Raw genomic sequence first — 22,255 nt, forward strand, 5'->3', positions numbered from 1 at the left:
GTCCTAAATATTAGTTGTGCCCTTGGGTTGACTTAATTAAAAGAAGAAGAAGAAGAAGATTTGAAAAAGAGTCAAGAAGATGACTTTCTCTGAAAATCTCACTCCTGGTCTTGAAGGTAGTATTTAAAAATGCAGCCTTTAAAAGGACGGGGAGAGAATTTTTCCAGGAAAAGATTGCTATTTCTGGATGCTTCCCAACTCAGAGGGACAGAAGCTAAATCCCCTTATCCTCAAGATATTTTCTAGTAAATTGAAGTTTAAACAAATTAATACAGCTTTGCAATGGCTAATTTGAATAAAGGACAGACATGATGCTGTTTAAAACAAATGAGTGATGTAGTTCATGGTACTAATGCTGACACTCTTCTATTAGAGATTTATATCAGTTTCACGTGTATTTACTTATAACTCTGTTCCGGCCAGTCCTGGAATAATATTAAGAGAGGGAGAGAAAGAGAGAGAAGTTCACATTCATGCTTATATATACCTTTCTCTTTCATTCTCATTTTATATGCAATTTTGGAGCCAAGAGCTGCACTGCAAAATTCAGATGAGATACAATTTGAAGAGTCACTGCCTTCTGAACTAGTTTACAAAGTAGAAATTACACTATTGTGCCTTAAAAACCTGGATCCAATAAAATTCTCTATTTTTAAATTCCCCAGGGTTCTTTTTAGTTATATTTTCTGGTTTAGAAAAATAATGGTGTCCCTCTCGAGCCCCAAAGCATTATCCTATCTCGGGTGGAATGGGGAACCATGAAACAAATTGTATAAGAGGTGCTAATGAAGCAGACTGCAAAAGAGGTACTAATGATTTGCAGGCCAGTTGTTATAGCAGCCTCGGAAAAAAATCATTTGGGCAATTTGCATAAGTCTTCTTGGTTGTCTGCAATATATTGTGTAAAGTAAAAGTCTTCTCTGAATGGAGTTTAAATCTTGGTGATTTTATAGTCATGTCCATATCATTCTCTTGGCAACAATACAAGGATGGTTTGGCTTTGCATTGTTCAGCTTTTTTTTTTTTTTAATGTCTTGGTCTAAGCTATAGACTTGGTATTTCCTGGTAGTCTTTCAGGCAAATAATAACCAAATTAAATATGGTTGATTTGGCTTTGGATTAGCTTCTTGTGTGGCTTATCCAATAGTTGGAGGTGGTTTGGTGATTACCTTCAGCTAGTACTATGCCAAAGATCTAAAATCCACCACCCCATTCCCATAGCTAAATACTTTTGGTACAAGAACTGCCAAAATCTATGAATGCCACATTGACTAATGGGACAGCAATGCAACCAAAGCATTATGGAGCCTTCCTCAACAATGAAAGGAGTGAGAAAGTTCTATCGGTAGAGTTCCAATTATGCATATTCTGCATCTTGATAGAGCTTTTGATTGGGGCTCATGCCACTAGAACAGGGCTAGTCAGTCTAAGACTTCTGAAGCCTCTGGAGACCCATCTAAACAAAATTGCCCCAAACTAGTGAGGTATCTACCAAGTCATTATCCACGTAACGATCAAGTCCATCCCTACTTAGGTTTTTAAGATCAGCCAAGATCAATTTTTTGTTTTTCTAGCATGTGAGCTAACTACACAGAAGTATTTCTGGCTCTGTAATACTAACATGTATGGGATTACACTGTAAACAACTTCATACAGCACCTGCGATGTAAGTAAAGTTGCAGAAAATTGGTATGTTAAAATTCTGATTTGATTCCTTGCTTTATTTCCTATGCTATCTATTTGATGGAACTCTTATCATTGCTAAGACGATAGGGGTTAAGTGGTTTAGTCTGTAGCCCCATTAAGTGCAATTTGCATTGAAAATGATGCTCCCTAATTTGCAAAGATGGGTCCCCAACATTCCTAAGGTCCCTCCAGATGTGTCAAGAAATGCAAATACATTTGTTGTGCTATCATCAATTCTAATAGAGGAGAAGGAGGGGGAAAATAGCAGAACTTCTGTAGCTTGTTTTCAAGTTTTAAATAGCTAATGCTTTCCTAGCAAATTTATAGCAGTACTGGAGCTATGTAATTTGAATAGTGTCATTAGGAACTTTATTAGTAGCAAGTCATTATTGCTACTTGTGACTATAAGAAGGGCTATTAAGAATGAATGACCACCCAGGAAAGGAAGCAATCTAATAAGTGTAAAATTTCTGATTACGTTATTCCCCACTGACAAAAATTGGTATTTTCTCAATGGCTCACAACAGGTTTAATGGATACAGAGAAAAGACAGTTAGTGGGCAATAAAGTGTGAAGCAAAACATTAGCTGCAAATAAATAGGAGAATTCTTTCTTCAGTTATAATAGTTTTGGGTTTTTAAACAGCCAAGGATCTTCAGTCGATATTGTCATAACGGTGTAAAAGCAAAAGATGTGATCGACCTTAGAACTTGAGTTCTTCAGTACTTTTCCTCCCCACAAGTGTTTTTATAGCTGAAGTAGCCGCTTATCTGTGCTTTTTCAATGCTGATATTCTGTTGCAAAGAGCATTTATTTAAAAAGCAACAGAGCTTGGAAAACTTCCAGAAGGCATCCATCTGCTTCTCCTGTACGGGAAGACTGAGTATGTAAACTAGAGGACATAAAGTAGGAAAAACGATTGAGGAAGCCATAAAGTAAATATTGAGCAACCACAACCAGGAAAAAAAATCGGAAGTCTGGTAGCACCTTTTCCAACTATCACATTTTATTAGAAGGTATAAGCTTTGATGAGCTGTAGCTCACTTCATCAGATGCATAGAGTGACTAGACTGATATAGGATTTAAATTGGGGTGAGGTAAGCGGGGGATGTAAGGAGAAGACAGGGTAGTTATGCAGATGCAAGATACATATGAGACTGATTATCATACCTTATTATTAACAATTGTAATATGTTACAAGCCCATTGTGTTGACACCTTCTGAGCTTGCTTGAGGAAGGACTTGAAGGAGACTCCTAGTTTTTTGCCACCACAAACTAAGACAGCTCTCCTCCTACAATGTCATGATCAGGAAAGGATAACATTGCCAAGTTTGATTTCACCTAGTTTCCGTCTCCTTTTCCTTTCTTGAGTATAGGCAATCCTTTCTTCATTGCTATGCTTTAAAAAACAACAACACATTTTTTGTGTTCTCTTTCTCTATATTCAGTGATATGTGGGTTTAATGACAAAAACAGATTTACAATACCTGGAAAGCAAAGCCAAAAATGAAGGTTAATCCAGTTCCTATCAGTAGTCTTCTGTTAGCTCTCATTAACAGCTGCCGGTTAACTTAGGTGACCAAACTCAGTCTGATTCTTCATTGTAATGCCAAGTGGAGTTATTGTGTCACTATGAAGCCAATTTCAAGTAACAGATCAATCATGATTTCTACTCTCACTCTGACGCCTTAGGGAAAGTGTGAAAACAGTACCTGGTAGCAGTCAATCACAACCCCATAGATAGCAAAAGAAGCAGTAGTCATAGTGGTGCAATCAGGAGTTCATGAATCCACACTCTTCAAAGTCCACATATCTAGCCAACAGCATTATGAAAATCAATGAAATTTGCAATGCTGAAATTAACTGTCAGGCTTCACCCAACCAAGCAGGCCTGGAACCACTGAGATAAGCTCACAAGAAAATCTGAGAATAGGTAATATTTATTGAAGAAAGTTGGGAAACCATAATGAAATAATTTCTGTAACTGCACTGATTCAGGAATTAGCTCTGTTTATAAAAGCAAGGTTCAAAACTTGTCCTTTGTTTCCCAGCTCCTCTTAGACAGCAGGTAACGTTTGACCAGCCAGGCCAGTTTCCATCTGTGCTTTGTTTTCGCAGTTGCCAGCTTTGTTTTTACTTCTTTTTTTTTTTACTGGCAGTGTGAGAACTAACTTGTAACAAACACCAGGGGAGAAGGAGAAGGAGAAGGAGAAGGAGAAGGAGAAGGAGAAGGAGAAGGAGAAGGAGAAGGAGAAGGAGAAGGAGAACTAACTTGGGTCCCACATCAGCTGGCAGACATTGATAGAAGATAAAAATTGAAGTCCTGAGGAAGGTGTGGGAAATGATCTTATCACTTAACCTTCTTGCAAGTGGGTTTCTTCTGGCAACCATTTTGTCAGAATGCCCCAAACCAACTCCTGAAGCTTCCAGTGTCACTGGTCATTGCTCTGAATTTCTTAACGGAAGGCAACATAAACATGCAATGATTCAGAAGCAGCATTGTTGATTCCTTCTCCCCTTTCAGTAGTTGTGGATCCTAAAGAACCTGATTGGGTTCTTATCATGTGCCTGCTTGTCTGCACTGGCTGATCTCAAAACCCTGGGAGATCAGGCTGACTTTCTGCACTCACTTTGCCTGCAGCTCTGAAATTGCCACAGGAGGAATAAAGAAAATTAGCAATATTCTGCAGGCCAGAATAACCTCCTGGAAAATGATCTCGTCTTGCTTCATTACAACACCTGCTTGCAGTAAGATGGGATCTTATCTCTTTCTGTAATAAAATGCCATGGTAGAGCTGTGTCCTTAATTATCCTCCTAAATAATGGGAACACATTTAAAGGTTTTGCACTCCATCTCTCACTGCTCATTAGTGTCCTTTATGAGTTATCTGGCTGAATGTTATTGCATTTTCTTAAAAAATATATATTTTTTAGAAAAGGAAATTCAAATGAAAATTCATTCTGGTACACATATAAAATGAATACATAATTAATGGTTGTACTTCAGACATTTTAATAACCCCAGATTTGCTAAGTGCTTCTCAGAATGATCACATAGCAAGTAACTAAATTATATCTGTGTTTGGATACAGTTTATACTGCTGCGGATATATATTGGAGTGGAGATGCTGACTGAGGATCAATGGCAACATAACCAAAGAGTGCCAAATATATTTAGGCACTGATACTACACATTATTATTAGGAGGCTGAACTTGGCATTAAATCTGGAGTACATTTGCTCATTTTGAAAGACAAAGCAACACCTAGTTAACCTTGGCTGGACTCCAGAAACTAAGCAGGGTTTGAACTGGCTAATTCTTGAATTGGAGAGCAGAAGGAAATCCAAGACATATAGGCAGGACTGAGAAGAATTAGATATGTCCATGAAGACACCGAGAATCCAGCTCTGTTTGAAGGAGTCTGTTTTAGGACTTACACTGTAACAATATTACAGTGTTTGTATCTTTGTTTATGTTTCCTTCTTCAAACTTGAAAGAAGCTATGCTATTAATTTTTTGGCAGTTGGATTTAGAAGGATCTTGAGTGGCTTCAGGAGTCTCAAATTTGTTATCCCTGTTCCACAAGCTGAGGCCCAATCCATATTACTATGAAGACATTAGGTAGGTATACTTGGAATTTTACCAGCGGAACTCCTTCATTCACTTCGTGGTTGAAAAATGTTCCATAATGTTCGGGTTCCATTACTGTCATTTTAGTCACTGTGATGTTCATGGGGTTTCCCATTTTCACTGAGAATGTTCAATTACAGAAATGTGTTGGTGGATACATAGGCCACTGTTTCAGATATGTGACGTATGGTCAGCCCTTTGAAGTAGGGCAAGTCAGGAAACCAATATCAGCAGAAATACTAGAACTCTATTTTACTGATATAAGCTATAATAACAAAATCTTGAAAAGCCTGAGAGTATTTCCCTTTCCCTCCCTCTTATATCAGAGAGTCAAAGTAGGGCAACCTTAAGTTTCTTGCTATTGTTTTCTTGGGCTAAGCTTGTGTTTTACTAATGGTCACTGCATACCTTCTCCACAATCATCTCTGTGTTCCTCTAAACATATTACTACCTGAGTATAGCCCAAACCACCTCCAAAGTTTGGGCCAGCTCCTCAGTTCTTCAACCATACTGGCCCAAGTCAATGGCTGGGTTCACACCAGAAGCTAGGTCAAATCCAAACAACTATACCGAGGTGTGGTACAGTTTCTGAACCCAGATAATCTGTGACATCTCTTTGCAAAGCTGAGATGTCTATAAGGTTACTTGACTGTTCACAGCCCAGTAGCATTTAGTAACACTCTCAGGAACATGGTCTACAGACTTGACTCCATAGATGAATGCAACAGTAGAAAGATACAGTGGAACTATAGATAGATACATAATGGGAAATGAAGAATAGACAAACCAAAATGTTTCATTTATTCAACAATAGAGAGAGTTTGAAAGTCCTCCCAATCTCAGTAAAGCAAAGAAGAAGGAAGGAAAGAAAGAAAGAAAGAACCATGCAGTAAGCCTTATTGTTAAATATGTGGAATTGTAAAGTACAATATACCCAACCTAAAGCAGTGAAGTGAATTTTGCAGTTCTAATGGCTTTATTTATATTACTGATTTTTAATACGAGGTATGGCGGGGGGGACGGACTGTTATCCGTACATTAAACAGGAGCAAAAAAATAAGGCTTGCACAAGACAAGACTTGCTAGCTGAATCTCTGTACAAAAAGAGCCATAAACAAGGCTTTTAATTTCAGAAGTGCTCTATTATGGATAAACAAAGGCCCCAAAATGAAGCATTAAAAAAGAAACGGGAACCCAGTCCATCAAGCAAATGTGTTAAAATATGGTAGTAGGAAGTTATCCAATTGAAGACCTTATCTCCAATATTTGCTAACTGAATCAGTGGCACAATGTTTATGCAGGTAGTCCCTGGATTAAGAACACCTGGTTTAAGGATGACCCATAGTTAAGAACAGAGCTTACTGTAGTAAAATTTGAGTTAAATACACAATGGTTCAAGTTTATTATACAATACTACTTACACAATACTATACAATAATACTGTTACATACAAATTCGACTTAAGGACAGATCTTGGGAATGGTACTTATTCTTAAACTGAGGACTACCTATATAGTCAAAAATCGTCTTCCCTTTAAAGGGCTGATTCTCACAATTTATATAGGTGGTGAACTCAACCCAAGTACAGTCTTCACATATGAGGAAGATCCCTATGGATCAGACCAGCTCATCCCAGTCTTCTGCTTCCCACCATGATACAGTTTGGAAAACAGTAGAAGTTTAGAACATCTGCATTTATGCAGGTAGCCACCTAACTACTACTTGAACTACTATAGGGTGAATCCTTACCCCAAAAAATTTTCAAGGGACTTTGAAGAAGCAGGATAGAAAGAGTACTGAGATTTTTGAACTCTGGTGCTGAAGAAGACCCTTAAGAATACCATGGGTAGTGATAAAAAAAAAAAAAAAAAGAATTATGAACAAATCAACCCAGAGTTTTCACTCTAGGCAAAATGACCAAACTCAAATTATCCTACTTCAAGCATCATGCAAAGAACAAGCTCTCTGGAGAAGTCCATAATGCTAGGAAAGGTAGAAGGAAAGAGAAGAAGACATCCAGTTGCAAGGTGAATGGTTTTAATTATAGCAGTGATGAATTCACCATTGGAGGGACCAGGTTGGGGACATACCCTCTTGGAGAAAATCTAATGATGTGGTCACTAAGAATTGACACCAACTTGATAGCACATAATTATCTTCATCATTTCTTTTTCAATAAATCTGGTTAATAAGACGGTGTAAGAACCTCACTTTCTTGATGCTAAGTGGAGGACACATACATGGTACCACAATTAGATCCTGAGGTACTAAAGGATTGAAGATGGTGAGTAATGGTGAGTAGAGAATGAGATAATGGCTGAAAGAAGAAAAACAGAAAACAGAAAATCTCTCTATATTATATGTCAGTTTAGAACTATGTCCCTTTGAGTATAATAAAGCATATTCTCCAGGAAGTGACAATAAGATTGCATCCTACCCTTTTTACAAAACACATCTTTTTTTAGGTTGCCATTCTAGATTTACTGACTGGGTGTAAGCCAAACTGAGAACAATGGGACTGATTTTTGAAAAAAGACATATATGTCACTGCAGTTCCATGAAAGTGTCATAAAAGCTTTTCTTGTACAAAGAGAGTGTGTAGGTAGTCTTAACTCAGAAATGTGTTTATACATTCAGCAGTCTACTTTCTGTTGCAAAACAGATTCAGGTAGGACATAGCAGTTACCCCAGGTAAATTGTAGAAAGCAGCGTGGGGAAAAGACCATAGTGATCTTCCTTCATGATGAACGTGGCTTGTTGCTATGCTGATTAGGAAGAGCTGAAATCGTTCATGAGGGGCCATGACTTCCCCTCTCCCACCCACCCACCCACCCACTCCTTGTTCCAGTGACAACGTTAAGGCATCATCATCATTATTATTATTATTATATCTGTATTTCTCAAGGTTTGCTGAATAGACGTGATACTCTTCTATTCTGAACACTCCCACTCAGCTGACATTTGATGCAATCACAAATGTATTGGAGCAAAGGCAAATGCTCAAAAGTACAATTATGGATGCTGGTTTCCTCTTCATTGTGCGGAGAGGAGGGAGAATTCTTCACTCAGTTAGGAAGAGGGAAAGAACATTACTTTCTTATCATAATGAGGAAAACAACAGAAACTAAAAGAAACCATGGAACGTGCTTGAGGATAATGACATGGGCTTCCCGCACAAGTCCCCTTGTAGTAGACTCCCAGAACCTCTCAAGATTGTGCCTTCAAATAGTTTGATGGCAAACTATTCGAAACATTTTTTCAGCAATGGGGGGAGGCATAAAATCAAGCTGCAAAGCTTTAGCATATCTTAATTATGACCCTACTACTTGCATGTAATAGACAAAAAAATCCCCACGTTTTCCAATGATTTTGTCACGTTCCTGAAGTGCTAGCCACCAAATGCAAACAAACAAACAATTAAGACGAAATATAGTTTGTAAGAATATGCACACTCCATTGAATATAGTAGTAGCTCCAAGATACCAGTGATATAACTGAATATAAATAATATAAATTATAATATAAATTGCTTTCTGAAATCAGGCTTCCAAGTCTTCTGTGCAAAAAAAAAAAAAGCAAAACAAGGAACATTCAGAACATTGGATTGGTGTTCTAAACCTTTCTTTAGAAGAGAGAGTTTGTGCAGGAGTGAGAGAGTTTAGGAGTGAAATTATTATTTCTATAGTTTAGGCAGCTTAGCTAAACTATTATTCTTCTATAGCTTAGGCAGAGAGAGGGCCAAGATGTTCTATGGATATCTGACATCTCTAGTACATTAAGAATAGGGTTTTAGCCACTCGAAGGTGTTATGGGAGCCCATTCACCTGAGATACATTGGTGGCTTTTCCTATGCACTTTCTAATGTCACTTGAATATATATTTCACACACTCACCCCCACTCACCCATAGCACCTTTATTTCTGAAGAAACAGAGTAAGACTAAAAAGCTGAGTGCAGTTTGATGACCAACTTTAGACATATTAGACCACTGCAAGGTATTCTCCATAAAGAGGAACTGGTCCAAAATGTGACAGCCTGTCTGCTCATTGGTCACTGTAGTTTGCCTACAGGTTTAATTCATCATGAAGGATATGACCTTTAAAGACATGCATGGCTTGGCTCCCACATAATTATCAGGTCATCTTTCCCAGCGCATTTCAACCCATTCCACGCATTCTTTAGCGAGGGATGCTGAGGGCCTCCATCCCATGTAAAATTAAGGACTTGGGGCTTGACAATGCTCCTTCTCTGTGACTGACCTCATATGCCTCCTGAGGAGATAGGGTATCTCCAAGTGTCTTTAAGAAGACCTGTTTACAACACAGATGTTTGGGCACCAATGATGACTAGGCTCCCTTAGCTAGTTGTGGTACTGGAATACTGCTGTATTTTTATTTAGTAGATTCCGTTTTTTTAATGTTTTGTGGTATTCCGAAAACTGCCTTGGGTCATGTCAAGCAGGAGGTGTACAATTTTTTGCATAAGCAAACAAACAAATAAATAGCTGCCCTTGTTTACATTCTAGTTGTTGACTGATGTCTTTTGCACTGAAGATTTCTTACTACAAGATTTCAGGCACTCCCATTTCATGCCTCCAGACATTTGTAGTGAGCTCAGAGGATCCTGCTGATGGTCTTGCATAACATGTCATTTCTTGAAAGGAATCTGGAACCCATAGATTCCAGAAAGTCTGGGTTATATTTTTGAAACATTCTGGCCATGAAGAAAGAAAACAAATCAAGACTAATCACTTTGCTCTAAAGATGTCCGTTTTCTGAGCCAACCAATGTTTATTCATTGCCTTTGGATAAATCATCTCCCTATTTCTGATTTTCAATCCTGTCTACCTGGCAAAGACATTAATTTCCATCATATGTAACAGATACCATTTGTTCCGCTGAAAAGGTAATGGGGCATCTTTGTTTGTCATTAATTGTTCTGCGTAGGTGACACAACAGCATCTGTGTAACTGCATTAATGAATTGCATTTTTATTTCAGTAGCATCAAAATGAACATTTGCTTGGTAAATGCTTTCTATTTTGAGTTCCTCTTGGCACACAGATTGTCGCGTTCAGAACATCAGCCCCCATTAGAGTTGTACACCTCTGCTTCCAGATTGTCAAGTTCTTGTTTGAACATAGGTGAAGGCTTCTTCAAGTTGGACCTGCTGTCTTAATGGGCACATCTACGTAGCTTCATTGGCAACAGGATGGAAAAATTCTTTGACTGCTTATTTCTGGGTGTTTTTATCTTTAAAAAAATTTTTTTTTTTAAATTCTAGTCTGGTCTAAGGTCCTAGAATTTCCTGATAAGTTTCTATCTAAATATTAACCTTATCCAATGCTGCTTAACTTTTCAAGATCAGCCAAGATTGCCACTTAGTTGGGCTTTGAATATGTGAAGCTCCTTTATATAGGCACCTCTGGTTGGCATTATTGGGCTTCTTGCAAACTTTTCTAGTGATTTCATCACATTTCCATATGCTACTGGTAAAGTCAGCTATTACATACAAACAAATTAAAAATAGTAAATGACCCAGAAAATATCATCCACTCACAACAAGGAAACCACAATATAATCACATCTTACGCTAAGTCACAAATCAACCTGTCCCAGGGTTTGTTGAAAATCCCAGTTCTTCAAGGATTTTCTGCAAGGACAACAGGATTGGGGCCATGCAGATTTCAGGCAGGGCGCTGTTCCACAAGACCCATGTGGCCACAGAGAAGACATCTCTGTGAGGTCCTGCATGATGGCATTGCTCTGCTGATGGGTTCTGGAGCATTCTTTTTAAAAACATATATGGATGTTCCCATCATGATAGAGCAATGCAGACAAAGCATGGGTTATGTGTTAAAACAGAGCACCTAAAAGAGATTGCAGGTTCAACAAAATACATGTATAGTGGTCATCCCGTACTTTCTGAGATCTAACAAAGTTGCAAAGTTCTCTCTCCATCTCCCACCCCCAAAATAATATGAACAAATTATTCAAAGCAGATTAAGAAACAATTCAGTTTCATGGTGGCCATGAAATTGGATAATTTGGATTTAATTGCATTGCTAATGGGTCTTTTTTTTTTTATTCAGTTCATTAAAAAAATAAAAGATTCAATAGCAGCGTTTGTTTTTCTTCTAAATGCTTTCCTGTTCTCCCCTTCTCCTGCACAGTTTCAGGAAATCAGTTAATACAGAATGGAATTTAATAACAGAGTTCAAAGAATTAAACCAAGGAGTTCCAGTCAGTCTGCATTTAGATATTTCTCAGATACATGAAAGTTATAAGATACAGAGAGGGATCTGATATGGGCATACACCCATTCTTTTCTATCTAGTAGGATCAAAGAGGGTTTCCTCAGCCTGGAGTTCTCCAGATGTGTGAACTTCATTCTATAGAATTCTCAGCCAATATAATCATTGTTGAGAATTTTGGGAGGTGGACCAGTGGATGAACCACTTGGCTTCCAAGTTGGACCACTGAATAGACCAGTTGATCCCCAAATTGGCTCCCAAGGATGGACCAGTGGCTAGAGTAAACCAAAGTTGCTCTCATTTAGCTGAAAACTGTTTAGAGAAAACAAGACAAATAAGGGACTTACGATAGATATATAGTTGTATTAAACACAGAGTTCCATAAATATTCAGAGAAATACTTATAAAAGTTCATCTGCCCCAGATGTAACAGGAAAGACTATAACCCACTTTATAGACAGAAAAGTGATAAGAGCCAAGAACTCATTTTTCCACCTGCCTCATGTAGCAAAACACCTGATTTACAGACACCCTCATTACTTCAGCATGACAAAATAGCACAGATCCAAGACATCAAAGTGTCATCAAAAGCAAGAGTCTTTTGCCAGAACTTGGGGTTTGTATGCCATTTGTGGACCTGTGCATGCACACAAATACACAGATGTTTGATTTTATGTTTATTTTTGTCGGGCAAAGAATTCCTGCATCCTGGGCTTAAAACAGGTCAAAATAAAATTGATACCACTGGATAGATTCTGGAGTTCATCTCATGCAAGTATTTTAGATGCAGAGGAACCACTTTGCATATTCCTTTGTTTAGTGGCTAAATAAAGCAGGATATAGAATTCAAATCCTATCTTGGCTTCCTTGTGGACTTGCAAAGTGGTCTTGAGGCAGTTGTATGTCCTACTTCTTAGCCTCACAAATGCAACACAGGGAAAGTATAAAGCTAAAACACTGTAATCCTATGCCCATTTATTTGAAAAAGCAAGTCTCCACCATGTGTTCAACGGGGATTTTCCTACTTATAATAGGGGACTAAAGTTATCCATAAAATGACTAGCCGTATTATTTTCATAATTGCTTAAATTATCATAATTGCAATAAAAAGAAATTGAAGAAGATTTTGCTGGGTTAGGATGATAGAAAATATACACAGAGACACAAAATATTTATTGGGTGCATGAAGAATGTACAGACCTTACACAGGAACGTGACCCTTGAATTGCTCTTCTTATGCAGACTCTATAAGACAGTGGAAGGAACAGCATAAAAATATCATTGTGTGGCTTATGTGAATTATAAAGTTACAATACTAAAGATAATAGCATCAAAACACAAGAAATAAAGAACCTCAGTTCTGCCTCTTTAAAACAGAAGAACTACTTGCAGTTAGAAAACAATGCTGTTTTAAGGCTTACCTTAAAGTTCAACAAGGAGATGTGCATTTTGATTAGAAAATGGATATGAACTATGAAACTTTAAGCCATGCAGGTGTCAACTCCCAGAATTCCCCCAGCCAGCATGGGGAATTCTGGGAGTTGAAGTCCAGACGGCTTAAAGTTGCTGAGGTTGAGAAATACTGAAATACGATATCATAGGTCTCTAATGATGCATTGGAATATATTAGTTTTGTGATTTTTCAGATTTGCCTTTATCCACCAGTATTTCATGACCTGTACCCGATTCTGCTATTTGTATCATCTCTTTTTCAAAAATAAGTAAGAATAAAAGAAAACAATGCTGCATTTGACTCTAATTCCAGTAATGAATTCATAACCCTGATAAAATCTGCATAAACGCCCACATCTTAGTGTTGTGCTATTGAGTCTGCCAATCAATTGAATCTTCATGAACCTACAGGGGATGAAGAATTTGTATTCTCTCATGTTTCTAAATTTTGTCATGGAAATGCACAGGATGTATCCTATAAATTTAAGTCTTGAGACACTAGGATTGAATTTCTTCTTCTTCTTCTTCTTCTTCTTCTTCTTCTTCTTCTTATTCTTCTTCTTCTTCTTCTTCTTCTTCTTCTTCTTCTTCTCCTCCTCCTCCTCCTCCTCCTCCTCCTCCTCCAAAAAACTCTTTCAGTGTTTATTTCATGTTTTTTTCCTGTTCACAATATTGAGAACTTAACCAAACAAAGAAAAAACTGTATGTGGTTCAGAAGTGAAATAATGTTAGCATATCTAAAGCAACAGATACAATTAAGAAGAGTAAGAGAACCCTGCCCCTCCCCTCCAGTCAGTACATTTTAATCTTCCTTCCTTCCTTCCTTCCTTCCTTCCTTCCTTCCTTCCTTCCTTCCTTCCTTCCTTCCTTCCTTCCTTCCACAAGCCCACATGCATATAGGATGGATTTGTTAAAATTATTGCATAAATGCATAAATTTGGTGCAATGTATAACATTGCATCGTATGAATATGTACTTGAAGACAAAATGTATTCAAAGGTAATGTCACTGTTCATGGAGTAAGTTCAGAACAACAGGAGAAGGAAATTCCAGGGACTAGTGGGGAGGCCAGACCTCAATACCCCTCAATATTTAAGAAACCAGTCAAAATATTTGTATTCACAACAAACCATCCAAAATCAAAGCCACTAAATTGTTTCTGAAACTAGAGAAATTGCCAGGATCTGTGCCTTGACTTAACAGGTTCTTTTTTTTCCCCAGTCCCACCAGTAAAAAGCATCTTCCATTCCAGAATGTCTTCAAAGATTTATTCCTTCCTCTCCCTCTCTCTAAAACAGTTTTGAGACACCAGCAACTTAATGTTGCTAAACAGGTGTCTGAAAAAGATATTCTGGTTTCCAATTTCAGTTTAATGAGAATGTGAACCAATGACACCTGTAACTTCTTCATCAGATGCTGAAGAAGTGTTTGAGCTAGATTTCATTAAAAAAAAAAAAACCCTTAGCAAAAGTTCTGCACGGATTAAGATGAGTTTTGGATTCTGTTGAACAAACTAAGCCAAACCACATTGTGATAACCTTGATTTGGCTGACAATCACCATTTTGGTGTCCCATGGCCCCTTCTCTCTCGATTCCTTTTAAACCTAGAAGATGCACTTCATTAAAGGAAAAGCTTTTGAAGAATACCAGCTTTCTGACATTGATGAAAGCTCATCTCTGAAAAAGTGCAAGGAATCTTTGGTGCACGGCAGATTACCTTTCCCTTCCTTCAATTAGCAACCATTTTAGAGAAACCAATGCTTCCACACCATTAAACATCTTGTGTTAATATTAACAAAAGAGAAATAGATTCGTATTTTACATTTTCACCTGTTCGGAGTAATTTGCTTATGCTGTCTGAGGTACAACTGGATTTGTCTGCCTGTCTATGTAGATCTGTAGATATTTGGCACTGTTTATTATTTTCACTATTTATTTACAACTATGTGCACAATTACTTATCCATGCTGGTAACGTGGGTGCACATTTTCCAGTGAATAAGCACACCAGACAGAAGTCTTGCCCATTCTCTGTTCAATTTCACATTAATTTTAATATAGGTATGTGCGATTTCTGTTTCTATGGGTAGATTTAGGTAAGTGACTGAAAGGCTGTGTGGCCGTGTCATTAAATGGTTTGCGTAAGTTTCTGTTGTAGGAAGAGATAACAATCCTGTTGTCTGTTTCTCTGGAAAAGAAGAAAAAGGTATAGTCTTATCCTTGAGTGAGAGATTATGGTTCAGCTTATATTTTTTCATTATGTCTTCATAATGAAATCTTCTGGGAAGTTCTGGGAAGTCTGCTTGCCTCTCTGTCGGCTGCCCTTGATACAGAGCAGATAGAGAGATTTCTATAAAACATACAAGAGTTTATGCAGGTGTTTCTCCCTGTTCTTCTCTGAGATCCTGACCTTGTAGTATATATAATTCATCCCCACAAAGGTAAATATTAATTTTTAATTGAGCAAGGCAACATAATGAAATACTTTGTGAATCCAAATTTCAGGGAAGGGTGTAAAATACAGAATTGCTTTACAGATATGCACATATAATTTTCTTATGTCTCCATTACGGCAGCAATATTGCATTTCCTTTCACTGCTGACATCGAGACGTAATGAAAGCGAGCCAGTCTTTGGTCTCCTAAGTTTTGTTTTCTCTGGAGAGAAAGTTCAGGCTGAAACTTTGATGTCTCATTAAAGCCAAACAGCAAAGACTTTGTCTTGCTTTATGAAATGGCGTACTTCTGTCCCCTCCTCAGGCACCATCATTACAAGCCAAGGGACCATGACTCTGCCATGACCATAGAAAGATGTTTGGGGGTGACATGCAACCCCTTTGATCTTGTCCTTCTCAGAATAATTCAGCCTTTTGTACTTGGCTATTCCTGTCAAATGCTCAAAGAATCACAAGGAAACCTGAGCTAACCAATTGGAATGTCGCAAAGGAGGGAGTGGAGGGGGGGAAATGCTATTCTCCCCCCTTGGCAATGTCATTGTTCCTTCTCATGACAAACTCAGCTCATAGGTAATCAGTGTGAGGCGACTGAGGAACAAAAGGGAAATGTGAAGTAATATTAAAAGAAAGGACTGATTTTCTGCCACCTCATCTCAGAAAGGACATAATGTGCTTGGCAGGAATATCTGCAGAGGGAGCAAAACCTTGTTTAGCTTCCATCTATAAGTTCTAGATCTCCTTTGGCAACATCTCCACTTTGTTAACACGTGTAACAAGGTTTTTAGAAATCCAGAACTTATCTCTTCTTGAAAAAGATCCATGTCTTTCAGAAAAATAAGTATATTCCTTAGAATCAACATTTTTATGTTGCCATACATCTATAAACGCAAAGTTGTCCACCATATCAAAGAATATTTTTGGTAATTTACCCTGTGTTGTTTCCATTCCTTTCACAGAAGTTCTGTCCTTTTGTGGGCAAACGACTCCATTCCAATCTCCCATTAGACACCAACTTTCATACGACAAGTCCATTAATTGTTCCATAACTCCTTTATAAAAAGCAGTTTTATTTTCATTTGATGCATATATTCCCAATATCATAATTTTGGTTTCATTCAAATTGATTTCAACCCTCACATATCTACCATGGTCATCAGTCAGTATCAATTTTAGTTGTAACTGTGGGTTTATATACAAAACAACTCCATTCTTCTTACTTGCCCCCGCCAAAATAAGTTCTTGACCCAAATCTTTATTAATTAATTAATTAATTAATTAATAGTCCTTTCTTATATGGGTTTCCTGTAGATAAATTTCACTGTGTTTCAACTTTTTCAAATAATGAAATAACCTTTTTTTTTTTCTCTCTTGGGGTAGCATTTGCACTTTCCAGTGGTTTCTTTGTCCAACCTCACCTGTGTCCAGCAGAGCTGGCTCTAACATGCTGCCAGAGATGCAATGCCACTGAAGGCAGCAGTGAAGAGGGCCGCAAGCTACATATGTCAGGGCCAACCAATCACTTCACAGAGGAGGAACCAAGGATGCTCAAGAGAATCATCTCACATCGCTGTGAAGAAACACAAGGATTGGACTTCCAAGGGAGAGATAGCTAACTAAAGACAGCTCTATGAAAGTGAAGCAGACAACCACAGCAAAGAGCAAGGAACTGGTCTACTCATGCATACTGTCATGTTATAACTATAAAAATACTGAAGGAGACTTTTGAAGAATGAAATCAGAAAATAGCAGCCATAGTATCATCAATATCAGTAATGATGTCTGCTTCTATGTCCATCTGTCTGTTCGTCCATCTGTTACTCAGTGCGCTTGTCCCTTTGTATGTCTGTCCATCCATCTTTCTGTCCATCCTTCTGTCCGTCCATCCTTCTGTCTGTCCGTCCATCCTTCTGTCTGTCTGTCTGTCCATCTGACTTCCATCCCTCTGTCAGTCCATCCGTCCATTTGCCTTTTCCTTTAATTCTAATAATCTTCACAATCCATTGGAAGATGGATTGGATGTGGGTGTTTCCATATTTTTCCACCTTTGTGCCTATAATTGTCTCATTGCAATCACAGTATACAAAACCAACCTTCCATAAGTCTTTTCTAATTGACTATCCATAAGCCCCAATAAAAAAAGTTATTGTTTCATCTGAATATTAATCTTTACCATTCTTTGTATCAATGTATGTATTTGTATCCAATATTTCTTTGCTTTTTCGCAAGTCCACCATACATGGTAAAATGATCCTTCATGTTTTCCAAATTTCCAACACTGATTTGAAGTATCTTTATACATCTTAGACAATTTCCCTGGTGTTGCATACCAACGATACATCATTTTGTAAAAATTATCTCTTAAATTATAACATAATATGAATTTCAGTCCTTTTAACCACATTCTCTCCCACTGATCCATCTGTATGTTATAACCAAAATATTTAGCCAATTTTATCACGCATTCTTTAACTTGTTCTTCTTCCATGTCTAATCTCAGCAAAAGGTGTACATAAGGCAATACCATTTACAATGACAAGGGTCACCGCAGATTAAAAAGGTAGCTAGTCTCTTTGACACTTAAGTGTTAATTAGTGACGATGTCATGCTGCCAAATTCATTGGAAAATAGTTTGCTCTGTGGATTGCTAATGAAGCCATTAATTGGCTTAATTATCAGGATAAGAGAAAGAATGGGAAGATGTGATGCTATTGCCATTCTTAGGGCAATCTAAAGACAAAACAAATATGTTTGTTTGCTGCTATAAAGGTTGAATGGTGTTCTTGGATGATCTGCTAGCTCAAGAGATATGAACTGTCAATGAACATGTGGGGCTAGCAAGAGCAGCATTTTTTTTCCTTCTTGATCTCTAATTATACTTGAGGCTGGGGAAAATGGGGCAGGACTGGTCTAAACTATTTGAAAAAGCTGATTTCCCAGTTTCTGGCACCTAAAAGCTCCAGCTTTAAAAAAAGATGCCAACCCATCTCTTTTCTAAACAAACAAACCAACCCGAAACCTTCCATGGTATGTTAGGAATTAAAAAGCCTAGATGGGCCAATTTGGCTTTGGAGGAAGAGTATGATAGAACTGGGGTGCCCCCAGTCTTCACATGGTGTGCCCCTTTGACAGTGACATGCAGAGACACACATATATATCCACTCAAAAGATATTAAGATTTGGTTTAATGTATGCAGATAAGCAAGAGGAAGTCTACTGCAATATTCTGTTAATGTAACCTTACAATAAAGTTACACCTAGTACTTCTGGGTCTGCTTCTTGTCTGGACTACCTCACAAGGCTGACATCAATCTTGCAAGTCTCAAAGTATATCTGTTCCCCCACCACCACCACTTGCCTTTACAGTCCAAGAAGCTAGGGAGGTTCTCTTCTGAGATGTTTGTCACACCCCCATTCCTTCTGCAGACTCAGCTGCCATTTGTCTGGCTGTTGCCTAGTCTGCGGCTCTTCCACCTGTCTCCCAAGGTCATTCCCACATACCATTACACATGGACACATCTATGCAGTTTTCTTGGAAACAGCATGGAAGTAGTTTGCCATTGCCTATGTCTATGTAGCACTTTGAATTTGAAGGGGAAAAGGTGCTTAGGATGGGGGGCACACAGCATTTGTTAGCAACTCTTTAAAGCAGCTTCATCTTTTCCCAGGATCAGGCTGCTGCAGTCCATAGCCACTGTTTGATCCTGGGAGGAGGCCCCTTTGCTTTAAGAAGCTACCAGCAAGTGTTTTGTGCATGCCCACCTGTCCCTCAAAGACTATTTTTTCCCTTCAAATCTAATGCACCTCCCAGCCTTATGTCCTTTCAGGATGCTTGTCAATGTCCCAGTCTAGTCTACAAGCTGTGAAATTCCCTGGCAGTCTCCATCTCGGTGCTGCTCAGCTTCCGAGCCAACACCAGGGCAGCCAAGTGCGACTCCAGAGGCCTAAATCCAAACTCAAACCACGTCCTTTGAAAACTGCAGTTGGAGATTTCAGGAGTTTGTTGTTTGCCATCTCTGTGACAGTCTGGAAAGAGCTGCCTTCCATGATAAAAGGATTTCCACATTTTTTTTTTTTTTTTTGCACAGGCTGCTTTGTCGCAACACAATCTGGGAAGTGATTAAAACATATTGTACCCTCTTTGCCTGACTGTAAATGAGATTCCTTTCTCCTGAAGTTTGGGCTATCATAGTCCTTTCCAAAGGACATTTTATGTTGATATATTTGTTATTTTTATTTTAGGGACGCTAACAAAGCATATGTCATGAGGCTGGGGCATGTTTAAACTAGCATTAGCTAACAAGGATGTAAGATGCTACAGCTTATAAAACTGAACAAATTAGATAGCTAACATCAATAATTGAGCGACATGCTCTTCCAGGAGGAACAATTTTGCTTTCTCAAGATACTGCTATAAAATGCAAAATAATGACTCAAAAAGGGAGGGGACTTTTATCTTTGCTGGAGGCCTAGGAAGCAATAGATCTGATATAATGCTCTAATAGTTAAAGAAATATTAGACAATATTGTACGAAATGTTGCTATGCACGCCTCTCTTTAAAACAACCATGAAAAACTACTTGGCTAATTAAATGGCCACTGTTTTCTCTCTCGATTCCCCTCCCCCCCTCATTTTAATAAGCCATCCATTGGAACAAAATGCTGTATTCATAATAGATGAAGTTCAGTTATGATCAATAGTCATGCAAGATTTATCACTGGATTTAAAACACACTGTTACAATGCTCGGAAAATAAATAATACTGTACATTGAACAATTCCTCACTGAGTGAGTCAGAGTAGAAAGAAGGAAGTGATGTTTTTTTATAAATGCAGTAACTTTCCTACTTAAGGCCTATTTCCAACTAAGTTCAGGTTTGGAGTGAGTAGAAGAAATTTTGCATGCATGCCTTCAGAGAGTAGTTGTGTGTGTCTATATTCTAAAGGCGCCATCTAACCTCTGTTATTGAGAATAAACATTTCTGAGCTAGGTAGAGTCTTGGTTGAAATGGCTTAAGGAATCTTATTCTGTCCTGGTCTGTTCCATTGTAGGATAAAGGTGAATCCAACCATTTCCGAGGCAGCCTGCCTCCTTATAAAGTATCTGGAAGTACCAGAAACGTACAATGCTTCGCATCTTGCAGTGTGGAGGCTCTGGATCTGGTTCAGTGATCAAGAGCTGCCGTGGGGAAAACAGTATTGGTCAACTTCAAACTTTCATTGTCTTTTCTCTGTTCCTACCCATAGAATTCTGGTATTTATTTATTAATGAGGCTGTAACATGCAGATAAAATATCAGTGGATCTACTGATTTCTTCCTTCAGGTCAACTGAACTGAATCAGGGAAGGTTGGCTCAGGTAGTCCCTTGATTCCTGGAGCATGAATAGTAGTAGTAGTAGTAGTAGTAGTAGTAGTAATAATGACCAGCATATTTTCAGCAGCATCATGCACAGTTTCAGACTTTATGTTCCCTTTTCTATGTTCAGGATTGCCCCAACTGTTTCACTGTAGCCCCCACCTCCCCACCACAAGCAAGTGCTGAGTGGCTTTCAGCTAGTAGCCAACAGCCATCAAAGGCTATTCAAAGAAAGGTCTCTCTACCTATTAGCTAGGCAAAACCACGTTGATCATTACCCTTTCATTTGACATGACAGAATAGCTTTTGGCGAGCTGAAGGAAGCAGACCAGATAGCCGTCATTCTAATGATGCTGAAGAGCAGGCTGACTGACTAGACAGCTATTGTTTTACACAGTCTCTTTTTAGACTAAGGACCCTCTTGATAAATTGGATATTGGCTTTTTGGCAGCATTACCAGCCTCGGCACGCACAGGAGAGAGGTGCAGAAGGAGAAACGCACACAGCCCTTCAGCCTTGCTCATGGGCCACTCTTTTGCTATTAAATCTCAGACTCACAAAATCAATGAGTAGAATTGGTTTTCTTTCAGAAGGGAAAGCAATCGCCACCTGCCACCTTGAGGCTGAGGGGCAAAGTCTCCTCTTCTTCTTTAGGGGAGCCTTATGTGAGGGTTTGCAACAGGGTAACCCTTTGGTGGGGAATACTGGTTGATCAAAACGATACTGGCTGGTCTTCAAAACCCATGCTGTAGTGATTGGGGTGGAAACCCAAAATCTACCACGGCTGCTAAAGAGATGTGGGAGACCTTCTATCCTGAATCCAGGTCTACAAACTTTCCTGAACATGCAGAGGTGCTGACCTAGTATAAAATACGGGTTTTAAAAATCCAAGAACGCCATACCAAAAAAAACAAAAGGGGGGGGGACACAAACAAAGAAGGTAGAGAAAGGCATGAAAATTTTGGTACCAGTTTTCCCCAGTGATGTTATGCAATGACCAGGACTGATGCAACAGTCCATGGTAATTTGATCATTGATCATTGATTCTATGTAATAATATAATATACGTAATAATATGTAATGGTCCTTAAATCTTCTTGCCTCCCTCTGATGCGTCCAGAGAATTTCCATTCCTAAGTCGTTTATCATCTATATTTTCTGAGGGTTTCAAGTAACTCTGTTCTAAGAATTCAAAATATACATATGCTCAGCACCAATTAGTATGTTTTTTTTTAAGTTAGCATCTTACATCAGTTTATATGCTTTTCTCTTTCTCTATCTCCACTCTCTCCCCCTGCCCCTTATTTATGAACATGATTTATTCAATAGAAGAAGCTGACATAATGATTTGGATTTGATCTTCTGAAGCTGACACATCACCTTCCTCTTGTAGAATGCAACTTAATATTCTCTTGATTGAAGTTT

This window comes from Python bivittatus, unplaced genomic scaffold (genome assembly GCF_059951505.1).
Source record: "Python bivittatus isolate LINGU-HERP-01145 unplaced genomic scaffold, Pbiv_v1 ctg000670_np1212, whole genome shotgun sequence".
NCBI lineage: Eukaryota > Metazoa > Chordata > Lepidosauria > Squamata > Pythonidae > Python > Python bivittatus.